Genomic DNA, 9,476 nt, shown 5'->3' with positions numbered 1-9,476 from the left:
TACTTAAGCATTCAATTAGTATCTACTTTGTACCAGCAGCTTTCAAGGTTTCATAGCCTAAGGATCATCAAGTAGTCACAGGACCATTGAGATATGCTATAATTGGGGTGTTCTCAAGGTGACATAAATGCAGGCGGATGGCTCTCACTGGGCTAGGGTAGAAGATTTCAAAATATGTCACCTGAGTTGAGTATATGAGACTAAGCAAGAGTGTATCAGGAAGTTGTTAGCCCTCTGACTTGGGTGGGATGAAGCAAGACCAGTTAGGGTACAATTGCAACTGCGACTACATAAGGTCTTAAACTAAGGCAATTGGATTGGGGGACATTCAAAAAGATTTTTAGGAGGTAGAATGTACAGGTCTAATAGACCAAAGATGATGATAATGGCTATTATTTATTCATCACTTACTAAGTTCAAATCAAGTTAAAATCTCTTTGCCAAGGCTGAGGTGTAGCTCAATGGTAAAGCATTTACCTTTTATACACCAGGCCTTGGGTCTGATCCCCAGCACCACATTAAAAATAAATGCTTTATTCACTTAATTGTTTGACTTAATCCCTACTGCAAATTTGTAATGTAGATAATAATAGTATTCTTATTTTACAAGTTGGAAAACTAAGATAGTAAAATCAAGTGATGTGACTAACTTTACATGACATATAACTAATGGAACTGAAATTTGAACCAAGGCAATTGAGCTTCAGAGTCCACATTCTTAAGTCCTTTAGCATACTATCATCAAGGACAGGTAACCCAGATAGCTGTCAGATTACTGAGAGAGAAAAAAATACAGGCAGAAGGTAATACAGTGCATAGAACTTAAATACATGGCTTGTGCATTTATTAATTACTGCTTCTCCTCATCTCTAACTTTGAAGGCAAATTGTCCTCTAAAATTGTGTCCCATCAATACCCCTTCTACCAACCAACAATACCTGAACTAAGTTGGGTATCTTTGACTTTAGTTCACCTCTCTCTCTCTCTCTCTCTTATATATATATATATATATATATATATATATATATATATATATATATATATTATTTTCTTGAATGGTACTGGTAACCAAACAGGTCCCTGATCTTGACCCTCAGTCTGTTTGAGCACTTGGCATATTTAGCCTCTACCTAAAATTATTTATGAATGTGGTTTATCACCCTTATTAGATGAAAGTTCTGATGGAAAGAAACAAATTTTGTTTAACTTTGATGAACAACAACTAGTACCCAATATATTCTCATTGAAAATTAATTGGCTTGAACATAGAATACAGTGTTTCTTGAAGTTTCTATCATTTTCACTCTCATCTCTTAATTGTCTTCATTTGTCATCCATAGCACCTTTATTATTTCTTTCTTTTATATTAATCCTTTTAAACTGAAAATTTATATTAAAAGGAAAATGTACATTCCTAAAAGTAGAAAATTAATACAATTTACCATTAAAAACACCATGAAATATATATGTAATTCCTAAAACAAGTAATGCTTATACATAACTTAACATCATTCTATATATTAAACACACCACACTACAGGATAGATAGATCTTTGCATTTTTTAATTGAGATGAAATTCTCATGACATAAAATTTATGATTTTGAAGTGAATCATTCAATTCAGTGCATCTAGTGCAATCAGAATATTGTGGGATCATACCTTCTATCTTTTTTTGCTTTATATAATAACATTCTATTATAAAAGCACTTTACAACTTCATCTCATCTTTGAGTATAAGTTACAGGTATGTGAGCTAATGATTACCTGAAAACATTTCTCTATTCAGATACATAATGCTCTCTGAATATTACAAGGTGACAATAAATGAGAAGTGAAGGAGAAAGAGGAATAGAAGGGAGCAAAGTTTTCAGAGTTAAGGGTTTTGTAGCAATGAGAAAACGAGGAAGTATGAAGTTATTTTTGTTGTCTTTTCATCTTTATACTGTGTTAGGTAATGCTTACAACATAAATTCAGCAGGCTTTTCCTGAGCTTTAACTCAGAAATTTTCTCCCTGCAAACAATGCATTTACATATGTGTTTATTAACTTACGCAGCAATCTCACAATAACTAGTAAAGATTAAAAGGGTGCACTCCTAGTATATTTGTTTGCAGTGTTTTAAGGGAAATGCATATTGCCATGGTGATGAAGCTCTAAAAAAATTCATCATAATATCTAAAAATTCAAAGTTAAAAAAGGCAAAGAAATAAATATCTCCAATGGAAAAAAAAAGATTAATTGTAGCTTAAATATAAACTAAATCACTAGTTAATTAAACAAACTATACAGATCTAATAAAAAGCAAAAACAGACTGAAAGACCCAACATTTTAAAAACGCTAAAAAATAAGGCATACATCTGCATAATATTGACTTTTATTTCCATTCTCTCTGTTCCCTTTTCAATGTTCTTATCTGCCTCTAGGGGCTTACAAAAAATTATTTCCATTTTAATTTTGACTTCAAATGTTTAGAGTAGGGTATTTGCTATTCTGTGAGGGTCCTTTTGTGGGTAAGCTTTAGATATCATTATTTTTATTTGTCATAGTTTTGATCAAGTCATTAAATTTAAATTCTTCCACTGTTTCTTAAAGGAATTTGATTTTCACAATGCCTTGACTGCATAGCATTTTTTAAAAGAAAGAAAATACAAGCAAAATCTGTTTCTTAAAAGGGTGGTGGTAGAGTTTTTTGCTTTAAAACCAACAATAGCTATCTTAACAATTTTAAAAACCTTGGGAGGAAAAAGTTAATTGGAACTGATTTTATGATGAATAATTAAACATTAAAAACCTGTTCTGAAGCACTTGGTTATTTTTTTCTCCCAGAGTCTAATAAAGTACATGTGAAAAAGTCATTTGTCTTGGTCAGAAATAAATTTTATGCTCATCTACTTGTAAGTACTCAGTATATTCACTAGGATTCATTTTGAGGATACACCAGAACCCTTTCCTCATTTAAGCATTGCCCACCATGATAGTTATGTTTTAACCTCAAAGAATGTCTAAGTAATTTAAATCAGTGCTCAGGAATAATTTTGGACATCTTGGTCTAGAGCAAGTGGTTATCTGTAAAACTGAAGAATAATTCCAATGGGTTTGCTGCATTGCCACCTCCTGTTTGTTTTGTGGGTGGGTGAGAATAGGGAATGCATATAAGAGAGAGGTGAGAAAAGCAGGGAAAGATCAAGTAGGTGGGTAAATGCTGCTGAGAACATACTGCTCCTTAACCAAGCCATGCTCATAATGTTGAGATTTCCATCATTTTAAAGTACATTATCATAACATTAAAAAAAGAAAAATGTTAAGAAAATGTATCTGATCTTTAAGGTTATCGCTGGAATATGCTGGAATCTTTTGGCTCTTTGTAAAATATAAATAATGAAGACACTGACTTTTTTGTGCTTGTGAAGCTAATAGATCATCTCCACATGAAGGCAGCAATGATGAATTGCAATACGTTATTACTGAAGGGAAATGGTTCAAGCCAATATTCACACTGCATTAATGAAAGAGTACAGAATAAGGGAGCCAAAGCAGTGAGCTTCTGGAGAAGGGTTGAAGATGCCATGAGAGATTAGCAGGAACAGCTTCCTTCACTGACTGGTTGCTCCTGAGGCTTTTCCAGTTTAATGTCAATCATGTCGTCTCTGCTTCTGTCCTGTGTGCTTTCCATTCCAGGAAAAACCGCTGCTACATGTCTGAAGAGCTGCTTTACATTGTATCCTGCTTTTGCTCTCCTTTCAATGAACATAACATTCAGCTCTTTGACTTTCCTCTCTCCTTCCTCAATTGAAACTTGCCTCTTGTCAGCAAGATCTGTTTTATTTCCTACTAGCATGGTGATAACATCATTTTCTCTTCCTGTTCTGACATCATCAATCCATTTTGTATTTGCTGGAATGAGTTAACTTTTGTCATATCATAAACAACAACTGCCACGGTGGAGTCACGAATGTAGCTAGGAATCAAGCTCCTGAACCGCTCTTGACCTGCTGTGTCCCGTAATTGCAATCATACTGTTAGATCCTCCAAGTACATGACTTTTGATAAAAAGTCAATGCCAATTGTTGCCTGATAAGTTTTGTCAAAACGGTCATACATAAATCTGGTGATCAGGGATGTTTTTCCAATGCTCTGCTCTCCTAGGAACACCAGCTTGAATTTCCTTAGCAGATTCCCAAAGTCTCCACCCACGGGCAAGATGGAGCCAGAGGAGCTGCCACCTCCTCAGCCCAGAGACCTCCCGGACCCACGCTGCTCCAACCAGCTGATGAAGAAGGCCAGCAGAAGGGCGGGCCCCTGCCAGTCCAGGCGAAGGAGCAAGGCTGGAGGGCAGCAGGACTCTCCACAGCACACAGCCATCGCGGCTGATGCCGCCTTCCCGCAGAGTAGCCTAGCACCCAGTGAGGCCATCCTCAGCAAAGGGAAGGAGGGCGGTGTCTGAGGCTGCCAGGAGTGTGCAAGGGGCTCCCAAGGCCAGCGTCTTCTCTTCCCCTCAGCACCCACCACGGAGACTAGGGTGGGATAGGCTGAGGGTGGCGGGGCTGGAACCAAAGACGCATCTGGGACATTTCACGCACAGCGCCCCGACTCCCACAGCTGCAGCTGCAGCAGTCCAACCTGCCCATGCCTTTTATCTTGTTACAAAAAATTTTCATCACCCCAGGAGGAAACTGACACTCATTAAGCAATTGGTCACCATTCTCCCCTGTCTACCCTTTGGCTATTGTGAATAGTGCTACCCTGTACACAGTTCTACATAGGTGTAGATTTGTTTCGTTATCAATTTTCAATTCTTTTGGTATGTATCTAGGAGTGGCATATCCAGATTATATGACTAATTCTATGTTGAAATTTTTGAGGAAATATATATATATATATATATATATATATATATATATATATATATAGTGTGTTTGTTTCAAAATAACACTTGAGGTTAAAAAGAATCACACCAGAATGTATGTCCCTAAACTTATGGCATACAACGAAATATGTTCATTCTCAACACGCTTATGAAAAAACAAACTTCAAATATTTTTTTATCATATTTGTGGGATAATAGTTTTCTTTACAGCTGGTCACTCTATAACAGTAGTAGATGATTCAAGCAATTACTAAATTTGGTCTCAATATCTATCTAAAGATACATAATTGATTTCATCACAATCATTCCCTTGTATTAACATTTCCCTCACAGAATATACCTTTATATTTAAAAAATTCCATTTTTACCTATGGAATTTTTTAAATATAAAGGTATATTATATACCTTAAACATGTTGACTTGAACAATAAAATAGGAAGAAAAAACAGAGCACAGGTTTGATTCCAATTCACAATTGTGTGTAAATATGTTGTATATTTAATTATTACCATTTTATGAAAATAAGATTTTACTGTATCCCTATAAAAATGCAGTAACAGGGCTTGGGTTGTGTCTCAGTGGCAGAGTGGTTGCCTGGCATGTGTGAGACACCACATATAAAAATAAATAAAATAAAGTTATATACAACTAAACATATTTTTTTAAATGTACCAACACTTTCTCAGGCATACCTGAGCACTGCATCAGTAATTTATCACTTGGTCTGGATAGGGTGCTGACACCTGCTCTAGTCTTAACTTCAGCAATAACATTCATGTAATAATAAATATGGTACGACCAAGACATTCTCTTTTCTAATAAGCATTAAAAGAAGAAGCAAATTCAAATTATGCGTGTTTGTCTACTTTTAGTAATATGTATACCACACTTCAGAAAATGCTGATCTAAGAGGGGCTATTTTTTTTAAAGCTGTGCAAACTATCCTCACCCATTTTATTGCCAAAGAAAGAGGAAGTTTCCACCTCATCTTCAAATGGAAAAAGTATGGACTCCTCATAAAAATTGGAAATAAATATGAAGGTCTATTCCTCTTAATTTCCCAAGAGAAAAGTTAAGTGTCTTTGGGGAGCATCTTATAGAATCCCAGCTGTAAAGACAAGTACCATAGGGAGGGCTCACAATCACTTGCACTTAGCAACATCTTCCACTGGGTGACGCACTCATCCTGTGATTTCCAATTTAAATAGTATGCTATATTTATTCCTATATGCAAAAAAGTATACAATTCAATGTTTTTTTAGTAAATTTACTGAGTTGTGCCAATATCACCATACTTTGGATTTGAAGAGTAATAATCTCCAATTTAAATAGTATGCTATATTTATTCCTATATACAAGCAAGTATGTCAATCCCTAGAATATTTCAAACCCAATTAATTGGTGAACAAATCATTTTTCTTTTTTAATATGGAGATTATCATATCATCCTTCTATTTATCCTAATTGTGAGGTAAAACATATTTAACAATGTTTGCAAGTGCAAGTGTCCACTAATGTATACAAAAATAGGATATGCCTAAGAAACTGTATAAAAAACAATTTTCTATCTGAAGACTTTACCATCACTGGCTCACACAACTAATGGGTGAGTTTCAATTAAAGAACACAACATCTGCATATAAACCTGACCTCAAAGTATTTTGAAAATCAGTCCAAGACATATTAAAATAATTTAAGAATACACATAGCGAGGTGTGGTGGTGCACACCTGTAATCCTAGGGGCTCAAGAGGCCTAGGCATGAAGATCTTGAGTTCAAAGCCAGTCTCAGCAAATTAATGAGGCCCTTAGCAACTTAATGAGACCTTCTCCCCAAATAAAGTGTTTTACAAAGGGCTGGGGATGTGGCTCAGTGTTTAACCACTCCTAGGTTCAATCTCCTGGTACCAAAAAAAAAAAAAAAAAAGGAAATGTAAAGTTAAATTTGATAATATATGTAAACTGCCTAGTTGTTGAGAGCCACAGCCGAAGGGGCCCCAGCAAACTTTCAGACTGCCAGCTGATGAGCTGAAGGGGCCCCAGCAAACTTTCAGACTGCCAGCTGATGATTGGCTCACAGCGGCCCCAGCAACATCTAGCTGATTGGCTCCTCTGCGGTGATGCTCATTGGGCTGTTTCCCTGCCCTTTCAGACCACGGAGCTGCTCATTGGGGACTTTTTTGGTTCTGCCCATGCGACCCAGCCAATCGGCCTCAAGAGCAAAAGGATTGTGGGAGGAAGAGGTTGTTGGGGTGTGTGGCTTGTGGGAAGCCGGTGGTGGCAGTTGGGCTCTGAGGGTTTTTTCCTGAGGAGCTGTTTTGTTTATCTTGTGTGGTTCTAAAAATAAAGTTAGTTTCTTTTGACAAGTGGCTCCTGAATTGTGCCCAGCCAGACTGTGGCACCTAGTATCAGATCCATTTGTGTGACAACCATTTAAGAAATGGCAGCTTAGATCCTGCAAGATCACCTGGCTTGCCTTGCCTTGGAATTCATGAATCTTCTGGATTAAGCTCCAATTGTTGGGTCTGCTGTACCCTGTTTTATTCCCCTACTTTAGCACCAGCACATTCAGCCTCATCTGATAATTACATATATTTATATATAAATATGTTTTATTAAGTTATAAGCACCTCTGAAGGAACCTCAAAACTTTTAAAATGTAATTTTAGTTTTTAAAAATAGATTTATTGGATTATAACTGATATATCATAAAATTCACCTGGAAAAAGTATACAATTCAATGTTTTTTTTAGTAAATTTACTGAGTTGTGCCAATATCACCATAATAATTTTAGAAAATTTTCACGTTTCCCCAGAGATCTTTCAAATCCATTTATTCTCAGTTCTCACACTGTAGATTTTATAAGGAATTAGTTTTTTGCATTTCATTTAAGAATGGTAGCCATGATGTGGAGAAGAGATATAAGGAACCTAAGCCCAAAGGCTAGCATCTCTCTCTCTCTCTTCTTTCCTCCCTATTTTTCATCTATCCAGGTTATATTTATTGAACACTCAGTATGTCCAACTGTCCTCTGCCAGTTCAGTGACATTCATGAAAAGGGCTGTCATGTATAGTGTGCTAGTGTAGTTTTGTTGTTAAAATACCTAAGTTTTATTTTAGTCTACAGGACACATTTCTGAAATGGTTTTATATATAATTTAAAATTTAGGGCTGGGATTGTGGCTCAGTGGTACAGCACGTGCCTAGCATGTGCAGGGCCCTGGGTCCAATCCTCAGCACCACATATAAGTAAATAAATAAAATAAAGGTATTGTGTTTAACTACAACTTAAAAGTAGATATTTTTAAAATTTAAACATATAGAAGAGAAAAACATTTAACAAATACAAGTAATGTAACCTTATTTTACATGGTGCACTTTAATATACTTGATTTAATTAATTTATTATCTATTTTATCTCTACCTTCCCAAGAAGGAAATTGAGATTGAGCAGATACATTTCACAAAGCAGGCAAAAGGTGATTTTAAATTTAGAACACTATAAATAACTGACACAATGGCTAAGAAAAATATAGTTTTCAAGCAAGAGTTAATTATAGCTTAGCTAGGATAAAGTACCAAGTCTACTTTCTGGACAAATTTGCTAGGATAAGAATTGTATATCTGTGTTATTTTTATTGTATTGCTTCATAGTATATAAATTATTTCTCAAAACAGTCATTTGACATGTTAAAGTGTCCTCCTCATCCAAGTATTTTCATGACTGCTAACTCATTTTGTACTTGTGGGGTGGGAACTATTAACTCCATTTGATGAATAGGCACATAAACTACAAATGCCAAAGTTAACCTAAATTCACATAGATATTTGTGCCCTTCCCCAACACAGACCAACCTCCAGTCTTATGTTCACAATTCTATTTGACCCAAACAAATACAACCAAGAAGACCTTTCTGGCTAGAACCCATCCCTTTAGGAAAATCCTGACCCATCATTTGACATTGTGAATTGGTTTAGACTAAAACCTATCCTGCTCTATCTCTGAAAATTGTCACAAGATAAATTTGATTATTTCAATTAAAAAAGCAGGTTTGGGAATCTTGCAACATTAAAAGATTATAACTGAAAATGTAGTTCCTTGCAAACAAAATGGAAAGGGACATTATCATTGGCTAGGGATGAGTATAAAAGTAAAGTTACACTCACTTCAATAGCTTTCAAGGAGTGTTCCCTATGCTTTCAGATTTTGTGGACCAGTGAAATTTCAAAAAACATCTTGGGGTCCTGTACAGGGTAGCCAACTTAATTTTGCAAACTAAGAACATTTTAAAAGGCAACCTCTCATCCACAATTTCAAAATTCAAACATTTGAAAATCAAACGTGCCTTTTTATTCTTGCCTGTAACTCATTTGCATTCAACATCTCATCTAACCCTCCTCATCTGGCAATAAAGCCTGACCTGAACTGACATGAGGCTATTCACAGGCTTATTCTCTCATGTAGTATAAATATTCTTATGTTTTACTGCAGAAACATTACTGTAAATTGATTAGGGAGTGTCCTCTCAGACCCTGCTGTGGCTGTTATGTCATATAGGATACATGGACTTTATTACCTCCTTTCCAGAATCCAAAATGAACCTAA

At 35.7% G+C, this 9,476-nt stretch overlaps 1 pseudogene; it reads right to left on the bottom strand.

Moving 5' to 3' along the window:
- Positions 1–3,577: 3,577 nt before the first annotated feature.
- Positions 3,578–4,104, bottom strand: LOC143386327 (ras-related protein Rab-6A pseudogene; annotated as a pseudogene).
- Positions 4,105–9,476: the final 5,372 nt, after the last annotated feature.

The sequence above is a fragment of the Callospermophilus lateralis genome, unplaced genomic scaffold, assembly GCF_048772815.1.
Source record: "Callospermophilus lateralis isolate mCalLat2 unplaced genomic scaffold, mCalLat2.hap1 Scaffold_143, whole genome shotgun sequence".
Classification (NCBI taxonomy): Eukaryota; Metazoa; Chordata; class Mammalia; order Rodentia; family Sciuridae; genus Callospermophilus; species Callospermophilus lateralis.
This window is presented reverse-complemented; position numbering and strand designations above follow the sequence as displayed.